General features: G+C 37.2%; 1 protein-coding gene across 2 annotated transcripts in view; it reads left to right on the top strand.

Annotated features, from left to right (window-relative positions):
* Positions 1-382: 382 nt before the first annotated feature.
* Positions 383-10,921, top strand: part of LOC134664298 (uncharacterized) — a 184,378-nt gene continuing 173,839 nt past the window's right edge. For both annotated transcript variants that reach the window (XM_063520863.1, XM_063520862.1), the window contains exon 1: positions 383-789. The gene's annotated coding sequence lies outside the window, so the exon portion shown is untranslated. The remainder of the gene's footprint in view (positions 790-10,921) is intronic.

Below are 10,921 nucleotides of genomic sequence, written 5' to 3'. Positions count from 1 at the left end.
GTTTGGCCTTTATTGTGTAGGTCACAACGCAAAGCGGCATTGTACATAAAGTACAAATGTTACCGCCATTATGGACCATAAATCTTGAGCTAAAAGGACTAGAATCCCATGAAGCAAAATAAACTTAGGTCATGATGGTTCTTAATTACAGCTATGATTGTTATTGAATTTGGCAAGAGTATCATACGACGAAGGCAGCAGGCTAAAAATACAATTTACGAGAAAAAAATCCTAGAAAACGGAAAACCTCATTTGATACCTCTTATTAGACATCAAATACATTGACGTGAAAGGGCATGTCTTGTTTTTGTAACAAATTTCAGTCAAATGTATGTAACCTATAATTTGTACAAACGTTGTCTCCGCCATATTGAATAAAACGTACAAAAACGCGCACATGCATGAAAAGAAACGTCAAAATCTAAAAATAATGGTCTAATAATACCTATAGGAGAAAACCCTGGTCTAGTTATTAAAAAAATATATACACTCGCACCTGTAGTGGGCCCCATCGATAGGGGTGTCACCACCGCGTCTGCGCGGAGCGCCTGTCCGCCGCCCCGGACGCTTTGCACGTCTCTGCAACTAAAATATACATTTTTAAATTTCAAAAAAGGAACGCGCGTCAAAAAACCTTTTTGTGCCAGTGTGCTCGAAGTGTGAAGTGAATAAATTTTGGATTCGGAATATTGTTTTTTTTTAGAATGTTTCGATTGTGCTTTATTGTTAAATGATTAGTGGTTTTAGAGTGATGTGAGGATAATTGTTACGTAAAAGCATAGGAGTTAGGTAAGTGGTACTATCATAGTTGTTATATGTAGTTAGTTAGCTGTAGCTACCCTTCGTTACGAAACCCCACCACTTCGCGTTGAAGCTGAAGTAGGTACTTGTGTAAACACGTTTTGAATTGAAAATCCAATGTAAAGCTAAACAATTCAATTTTATCTCTACATAAGGACCCTGACCGAATTTTTAGTCATCTTTTTGCTTTTTTTCGAGAACGATTTTTCTGCTCTTTATAACTGAGATTTGAACCCACGATTTTTGACCACCACACACATACGAGTAGAAATGAAAGGTTAATCCAAATTACTTAGTTAAAAAAGATGTAAATACATACCTAAACCTATCTACTATTTGTGATACGCAAAACAACCATTTTTTGCCATCCGCCTCTCGTTACATCAACATTTTCATAAATTCTACATTTTAATGTAGCATGCAATACCTAATATATAAATACCTAAATCAAATTCGTATACTTTTTTATTCGTATATTTTTACATTTATTTAAAATAATTATTTATTTGTATTATTTTTTACAAGAAACGAATTTTTTGATAATAATATTTACTCATTCTCCAATGTACAAATAAACTCTCCAAACTTATACATACACATGAGTGTATGTAGTTATTACCGGTGTATATGCTTGGCTCCTGTCAAACACTATGTATCTTAATTAGTTCATATTTCAACAAAACTTTATTTTAAGTTAAATTTAGTTAGTTTGTAGTTAGTTTTTTCGATGTAAGTGTATGGACCAAGGTCTGAAATAAATGATTTTTTTTTTGTATAAGTATTAATCTTTGAAATGACAACTAAGTAGTGCAATAGATATAACAATAAAACATGATTGCTAATGCTATTTGGTGTAGAACCCACCACAATAACCTCCTAATTAACATAAGTACTATGTAAAAGAAAACCAAACAAATAAAACAAAATTTAGTTGTAGCTACTTAGCTAGTTAAACCAAGCTATGTTGGCAGACGGTGCAAGTGTTACTTTAAACGTCAAACTTCTATGAGATTATGACGTTTAAAGTAACTGTTGCACCCCCTGGCCTATCATAATTGCTGCCAACTTAGCTTGGTCTAACTGTATGCATTTTGTTGTAGGTTGATATCACAGTAAATTAATACGAGTATCAATAGTTTCAAACATAAGTACCGCGCGTATACTATTATATTACACCCAAAATATTTAGCGGCAACATTAATACCATCAACTACCCTTATTTCTTTCTTTCTCGCACTAAGCCAATTTAAACAATTAACTTCTTCTTTACTCTTGACTTTTTCTTACTATATCCTCATGTCTATGTTATGTTTTATGGCGGTATGCTTCAATTGTTACGTTTGTTATCTTCTAGTTCAGTTATATTTATTTTCTCCTGTATGTGTTGTCAATTTTAATTTTCTCCTTATTAGTGTTAAGTTAGTGATAAGTTAGGTCCCCACCGAAAATCAGCGCTGCGGCTTACCGTTGTAGCATTACGCTGAGTAGGGGGGGGGGGGTCCTATTTAACGTCTATGTCTCGATATAAAATTTGTAATTTAACTGGTTGGATGACGTAAATAAATGTATTTTCTTTCTTTCTTTCTTCTTTCTTTCAATAGTTTACTGTTAGAACTAAACTCCATTGATGGTTATGTAAGTGAAGTATGTTGTTTTATCTAGGGCATCTAAGCAAATATTCTAACTAGTACAAGTACAGAACTACTCCTTTCCACAGACCACAAAGCGATCCTCCCATTACCAAAATAATATAATATTCACATAATATTTATTTCTCTGTATTATTTATTTTATTTTATTCATTTTAGGGATAATAAACAGCTATACAAGATAATGTTAGATTTAGTAGTACAATTAGAATTAACTTAATGCATAACAAACGACATTATCCGGGCGTTTTCTAAAATAAATATTGAAAACCCGATTCTCACAGATCCTGGTGTTTTTGGGTTCTTTCAACTCAGAATCACTAGCATATGAAAATTGTACATTCCACTACGTCACGTCCACACAAATGAAAAATCTTCTCATAATAAAACGTGATGTAATGGAATGGACATTTCGGGACATCTTTTTTTAATGGAAGGATGGATAATGCTGTCGATTCTGAGTAGAATGAGCCCAACAATGTCCAGATTTGAAAGGATCAGGTTTTCGATATTTATTTTAGAAAACGCTCATCCACGAATTACAACAAAATTATACAATGGTTGGCACAAAAAAGACCTTGACAGTATCTTATATGACAGAGTGCCATCTTAAATAATGTAAAAGCCTATTACAGTCTGTTTGGGGAGTGTGATTAATATCGTAAATTATGAACGGGGGGCTATCCACCCCCACCAACACCACCTCACGCTTTATTACACGAAGAAACGAGATTGAGGTCATATTGCCGTATACCATCATTACCATCACAATATTGAATACGTATCTAAAGAGGTCGATTGATATCATGCTTTTGGTACCGTAAAACGGGGTGAGTGGGTCTCGCGGGGAGAGGTGGGTTATGAATGGGGAGAGAAGGTTTGAGAGGGGGGTGAGAAGAGATTTTAAGGCTACTGCTACAAAAATAATGTATTCCAATTTAAAATGGAGCTATAGTACCTAATACGCATACTAAAAAAAAATCGATCCAACAATCTTCCAAAATCACCTGTGTATGAAAACCCCTCTCAAACCCCAAATACGAGGCACTACGGGGTGAGGTGGGTTTTCCTCTTTATCGTCAAAGTTATGAAATGGAACTAACCAAAATAAAATAAAAACTAAAATACAAAAGTCGGGAACACTCATTATATACACCATTCAGATTTCATATGTAAAAATAAAAAGTTTTCGAGCTTTGAATTTCAGTTTTTACCCTACTCACCCCATTTTACGGTATCATCATAATATTGAATACCTATAGGTATCTAAAGAGATCGATTGATACCATGCTTTTGGTATCAAAAACCGGTCAAAGGTCGTATGACCTTTACACGTCCGAGTCACTGACAGTGTCAAAAGTTTTGACGTTGTGTAGAATTGTTTTGACTTAAAACTGACAAGTACCTCTACCCTCCATATTCACGGCTACCATCAGTATATGTAACATTACTTTCTGTGCATCTCACTTGCACTAATATGCGAGAGCGAGATGCATAGATAGTAAATTACGTAGACGTGAGAAAATGTGTCAATTTTGTTATTTAGTTCTTTAAGTGAGTCCTAGAGGCGCTGTATAAAACTCCGATATAACTCTTCGGGACAGCATCGTTTGGAGTGGAGTAAAGTTAGGTACATAAGACCGTAAAGAAACGTAAAACGTGACTCACGGCACGTTTATTCACTGAAAGTAAGTGAAAAATACTCTGCCAACTGATGGTAGAGGCAAAGTACGCCAACGTCCACGTAATTTACTTTCTATACATCTCGCTCGCACAATCTGCAAGATTTCAAAATAATGTCAAAACTGTAACTAGTTGTAACATCTGAATCGGGCTCCTTTAAAGCCATTCAGCAGCGGTATCATGGTTGCATCTTTATCACCTGTCATGCCATGCGTCACTCTCGCACTTACATATTTGTTGGAGCGTGACAGGCATGGTGACAAATGATAAAGAGCCGACCATATTAGCCCTACTGATTTAACAATTCGTTATGGTTATGATCTTATTTTGATACGGCTTTTTAGCTTTTAGCCTGGAATATAGAAAATTCTACATTTTCGACAAAGGGTACCAATACCTACGGGTAAATGATTAGGTACTGATAATACCACTGATAGAGACACACAGAAGATAGAGAATTTTATCTATTTTCCGATACTCGAGAATAAGGCCCAAGAAAGCGAAGGGCGGCTAAAAATAGCCTTCGCCAACTACGACGTTGTCTTATTATTTAATGATTATCCCGATGGCCCACACGAAATACAATGTACTTAGACAAAACGGACCCCGCGTGGCTATGATTCTTACTAAGGTGGCGGTACTGGTGCTCGACGCAGTCCCAGTACATGTCATCTTGAAACTTATTAAGATCAATAGAGGTGACAGCAGGGTGTCATTTATTGGGCATTAGCATGTCGAGCACTATTAGTACCACCACCTTATGTGCCTGTAATATTTATATAAATAAATTAGTATGCCCAACTTTCAAAAACTTAAAAACATTACTATTGATTAATCCTATAATATCACTTTCTTTGCGTTATCCCGGCTTTTTGCCACGGCATAGGTGTTTTGTAACAACTTCAATAAGGAAATCTTCAAAAAACGTGTTAATCAAGCTTTTTAAAAATTCTCGTAACATTGGGGGCCTAGACAAGATAGCAACCGTTGATAAAACACCAATCGAACTTAAATAATGTATGAAAATAGTCACGTGATCCGTCATCCCGATATTTGTTTTCGTTTGTCGATTGTCGTCTTGGCTAGGCCCCCTTGTAACCGCTTACCATCTGCATGATGTACAGTCACCTGCAATAATATGTTACATAACGAAGGCCGCAAGAATATCTGAAACGATTTTATATGTAGAGCTGTAAGAGCGTGCCACATATTTTTGCGGCCTTCGAAGAGTAACATATTATTGCAGGTGCTGTACCTATGCTTGTTTGCGTAATAAAGGCACTCAATAATGAATAGGTCAGACGTCCATGATAATGTCGTTTCAGTATACGAAAATTTAATCAAACTGTTAACAATAATATCATTTGCACGAGATGTCCCGCGGGGCCGGTTTTAAAGCTAATTTCGGTTGTGATTTAATCCGGCTATTCTGTGCGATGTGTTCACGGAATTACTGCAATAGTTACTTGTATGTGCTGTATTTATTATCTTCTTCTTCTTCCTCGGTCCCTCATTGCTGAGGATCGCGACCATGTATGCTACGTCTCCACAGTGTGCGATCATAAGCCATATGGGTCACGCACTGCATGTTGCCGCCAACCACTCTCTTCACAACATTAGACCATCTCGTGGGTGCTTTTCCTCGCGCTCGCTTGCCCTCTATTTGGCCCAAGATAATTTGCCTTTCTAGGTCGTGCTTTTTAGACCGCATGATATGACCAAAGAAGCTGAGTGCACGTTCTTGACATTTTGTAGAGAGCCGCGTGGTGATCTTCAGCTCCTCTAGGATAGACTTGTTGGTTCTCATAGCCGTCCAGGGTATGCGTAGGAGCCTTCGTATTTATTATACGTGTAATAAATAAATAAATGTTATAGGATATTCCTACACATTTTTTTTATGCAGTAAGTTTTTTTCCTGTTCCTTTTCCTGTTCCTTTTATACGGCATAATCACAAGTCACTGATTAAATCAATGATCCGCGACCACGACCTGCGTCGAAACGTCGGAAATAAAATCAACAAAATTAATCCACGAGACCCGGTAAAATTATGATTTACTACATAGTAACACATGTTCAAAACGTGCATATCAACCCAATGTATTACCCGAGGTTGTACGAGTATAATAGGTTATATAAAACCGGGCAAGTGCGAGTCGGACTCGCGCACGAAGGGTTCCGTACCATAAAGCAAAAAAAAAGGAAAAAAATGCAAAAATAAAACGGTCACCCATCCAAGTACTGACCACGCCCGACGTTGCTTAACTTTGGTCAAAAATCACGTTTGCTGTATGGGAGCCCCATTTAAATCTTTATTTTATTCTGTTTTTAGTATTTGTTGTTATAGCGGCAACAGAAATACATCATCTGTGAAAATTTCAACTGTCTAGCTATCACGGTTCGTGAGATACAGCCTGGTGACAGACAGACGGACAGACGGACGGACAGACGGACAGCGAAGTCTTAGTAATAGGGTCCCGTTTTACCCTTTGGGTACGAACCCTAAAAAAAAACATTATAACAGAAACCGCTAAGCCACGTGTCTACTTACACGACAACACACTCAATACGGCCACTTGGGCACCAAAATGTTTAAAGGAAACTCAACTTTATTATTTTTAATTACGATTGAATATCCAATAATACATTTTGAGATGTGACCGTATTGCAGACAGGCGGAGCACGGAGCTTGTTCAGCTTGTAACCGCTCTTATATTACAGGCCGTCGACCCGAGACGCTGACAAGATATCAAGGACGAATGAAAGTCATATTTGGTCTGAAAACAGCTCTGGATAACTGGGGTCTAGATCATTGATAGAAAACGCTAATCGTCACTTAAATGATGAATTAAAAGCAAAATATTACTTTGCTAATACGCGAAAAGATAACGTGCTTGTGACAATTGTCATCATCATCGTCATAAACTTCGCAAGAGAATTACCTGTTTTTTGCCGATGTAATAAAGTTTTTTTCAATAATAAAATGATGGTGGCAAACAGGAATACGGCCCGCCCAATGGTAAGCGGAAACCGTAGCCCATAGATGATTGTGACGTCAGCAACAGTAACATTTTATAACTTTCACACCTATCACCGTCATGAAACCTGGGGCCAGGATCATCAAAAAATATCAAGCGCTTGCAAAATAATATTTCCTCCGTTTAATTTTGTCCCTCTCGATTCTGCTCCATAAAATTACAATAGACTCGTCTCAATAATTAATAATCCCCTGTTCACGGAATCCAACATTTTGTTTACTGAAATAACTTTGTTATTAGGAACGACAAATTAATCAAGTAACCACTCATTTGAGGAAAATTTTGATTCATTATGACGTTACACTTATTTAGATTGATGAAGCTGAATAGGAATTCAACATTGAGGATGGAAAATGAATGGGTAAATAGGTGTGAATATAATTTTGCTGGAATCTGGAGCGTCCGACTGGAGAAGTACCGCGGAAGTGTCTACGTCATACAAATCACAGCCAACAGAGAAGCGGACATAGTGCCAAAAATAAGTATAAACGAGATACACCTTATTGTCTTTGTATATTTGCACTTTGTGCATGTTATGTTGATCTTTACCATGTATCACTAAGGTACTTGCACCTAATAAGGCCCAGTTTTAAAGCTTGCTCAATTTCAAATTTCATACTTTTATAAGTGTAAATGAGTTTAAATTTCTCGCCCATGTTTGGTTAGTACCATAGACAAAATTGCAAGTTCATATCAAAAATGAAAAAAATAAATTAAAAGTGGGCCTTATTAGGCGCAAGTAGGTACCTTAGGTTTATTTTAAGAATAAAGACAGACATACGGCGCGATTCAGAAAGTGAATTAGAAATTAACTATATAGGTACGATATAGTAAAGCTATGTTTACGATTATTAACGTCGCTCCAATATTATTGCGGCGCTATGCGACGTAAGCGCCAGCCGCCATAAGGTACCTTTTGGCGTGGAGTGGAACGTCACATAACTTTACTATTTTTATATCTAGTGAATCTCTAATTAATTTCCCGAATCGCGGCGCCTGCCGCCATAAGGTACTTTTTGCCGTGCAACATCACATATCTTTACTATTTCATATCTAGTGCATCTCTTATTCTTTTCCCGAATCGAGCCGATAGAACTTGCAGCCCAGCAACCGGCGCGGCGTATTATGGGTGGATGGGTAGTTTTATCCACATGATAAAAAAGAATAGGTACTTAACTGTCACTTTTTAACACAGCGAGATAGAAAGTGACAGACACCGTTTTATCACGCTGTCGCGTAGCCAAAAACAACCGTGATTTTCATACAGAAGGGTCAAGTCAAAGATATTATTATTAAGATGCTCATTAATATCTGAATATGCACTCTAACGCCCTGACAATAGAGGAGTAAGTATTCAGATATTTTTGAGTACATTGGCCGCACCGATATATCTGTTGCGCCTAGACCTTGTTGAACTCGAGTTCCTCACGATATTTTCCAGCATACCGGGTGTGGCCTGTAACATGAGCAAAAAATTTAACTGTAGGCTGTACTCCTCATACTGACCAACATTTGTTCAGCGACTTTTAAAAATAACTTGTGGTTTGATTTTTAATACACTTTAATAAAGTTTATTCTAAAACGCAATGTATTGCCAATTTTGTTATGTTTAAGGCCAACGTCAATCACAATGATATGGCGTGGCGATGGCGTCCATTGAAGATAATATTTATTTTGTATGAAAAATAGGGAGTCTAAATACTTCATAATTTTTAAAAGTTGCTGAACAAAAGTGTCACCGTTTGAGGAGTACAATCTATGTTTTAATTATTTGCTCGTGTTACAGGCCACACCCGGTATGGTATATGTACCCCCTTATTTAAAAAACTTTACGGGTCTGATTTAGTTAAATTATATTTTGTCCCTTTCTTACAAAACATAAGTCAAAATGACAGATAAAGACTTTATGAATAGGTAATGCCAGTAGAGTTTAATTCGTCTATGCTTCCAATGGGTCTATAATATTTATCGGTCAGCAGTCATAATGTATGTCGAGTAAGCATCACCTTTATATAACGGGCTATTTATTCCACTGAAAAAACAACTTTAAATCTGACTGCATAGCGTCCAAATTGTAACTTTTCTTTTATCAAACAACACTTACAAGACTCGACTCATAATAACCTACGTCACGTCATCTATTTTCGCCCTAAATTACTACAAATTTACCTTAACCGCAAACGATTCTGCACCTTAGCCCTTTACATTTAAAGTTGAAATTAAGTTTGGTAGTGTAAACTGCATTGCAGTTAAATAGCGCAATGCATCATACACTTAGGTATAATGGAGGGATTTTATGAATGGAAGGTTTTAGTAACTTATGTAGGGAAAAGATTAACTTTGTAAAGGGTAACTAAAGCCTTTTGAGTTACTGCCCCAGAGTCAAAAGTAGTTGACTGACATACCAATTCGAGTTTTAGTTTTTCGACATACTTATGTTTAGATATTTTACTTAATCTGTCAGTACCAAAAGTAACGTATTTTGTTGAAGAAATGTCACTTTTGACACTGATAGATCAGTATCATATCGGATACAGATCGAATAACTAACTCTCGAATTGGCCTATATGGTCCTTGCTAGTCCGTGGTATCCACTCGAGCACTTTTCGACCCCATCGGCCATCTTCTCTGCGTGCAATGTGGCCTGCCCATTGCCACTTTAACTTGCTAATCCGGTGGGCTTTGTCGGTGACTTTAGTTCGTCTACGGATCTCCTCATTCCTGATTCGATCACGTAGAGAAACTCCGAGCATAGCCCTCTCCATAGCTCGTTGAGCGACTTTGAGTTTTGAGATGAGGCCGATAGTGAAAGACCACGTTTCGGAGCCGTACCTAAGTCATCACTGGTAACACACATTGATTAAAGACTTTCGTCTAACTGTAACTGTAACTGGTGTAACTCCAGAAGTGTTAAATTATAATTATGAAAAACATAAACGCTATCGATGTAGCTATTATTTTAATAAAACGCTCGCGTGCGGGCAATCGTACACAATCGCTAATTAAAACCACTAATTAAATTAAACTCAAGCCATTCAACACGTGTTACACGTAATATAACATACTTAATGTTAACATAACTGTTAACGTCAACGTTCGTTAAAATAGTTTAGTATTGATAAGCGAGCGATAGCAAAGTTGACGTAGCATTGTGATGCCTTCTATCGTATTTGGTTTACATAGTTTTTAGGGTTCCTTATAGTCAACTAGGAACCCTTCTATCGCCATGTTCGTCTGTCTGTCCGTCCGTCGCCGACGCTTTGCTCCATGATCGTTAGTGCTACATTTAGACCAAGAAAAGTCTGCAGAGATTTTGATAGCCCATGCAGGGCAAGTGTTATATTAAACGTCCAACTTCTATGAAATTATGACGTATTAATAACACTTGCACTGCGTGGGCTATCAAAATAGCTGCATAATTTTTTTGGTCTAATTTTAGCTGCAATTTGTCATGCATTTATAAATCAATCATGCCGAGCAATAATTTACTTAATGGCAAAGAGTTATTGATTGTAGTCGATGTATATTCTAAGAAAAAATCCTATCCTCAAGATTGACAGCTGAAGTAGATGGCGCTGAACCCTACCGCGAGCCACTTTTGACGTGTTGCCTCTCTGTCGCACTTGTAAATCCGTACGTGTGTGTGACAGGGAGGCAACACGTCGAACGTGCTTCGCGGTAGGCCTCTGAACTGAAAGAGATAGCAGACAACACTGTAGCCCAAAATATTTATAATATTAGTAGGGATTTAT

The sequence above is a fragment of the Cydia fagiglandana genome, chromosome 5, assembly GCF_963556715.1.
Source record: "Cydia fagiglandana chromosome 5, ilCydFagi1.1, whole genome shotgun sequence".
In the NCBI taxonomy this organism is placed as follows: domain Eukaryota; kingdom Metazoa; phylum Arthropoda; class Insecta; order Lepidoptera; family Tortricidae; genus Cydia; species Cydia fagiglandana.
Note: the sequence above shows the minus strand (reverse complement) of the source record. Positions and strands in the feature narration are given on the sequence as shown.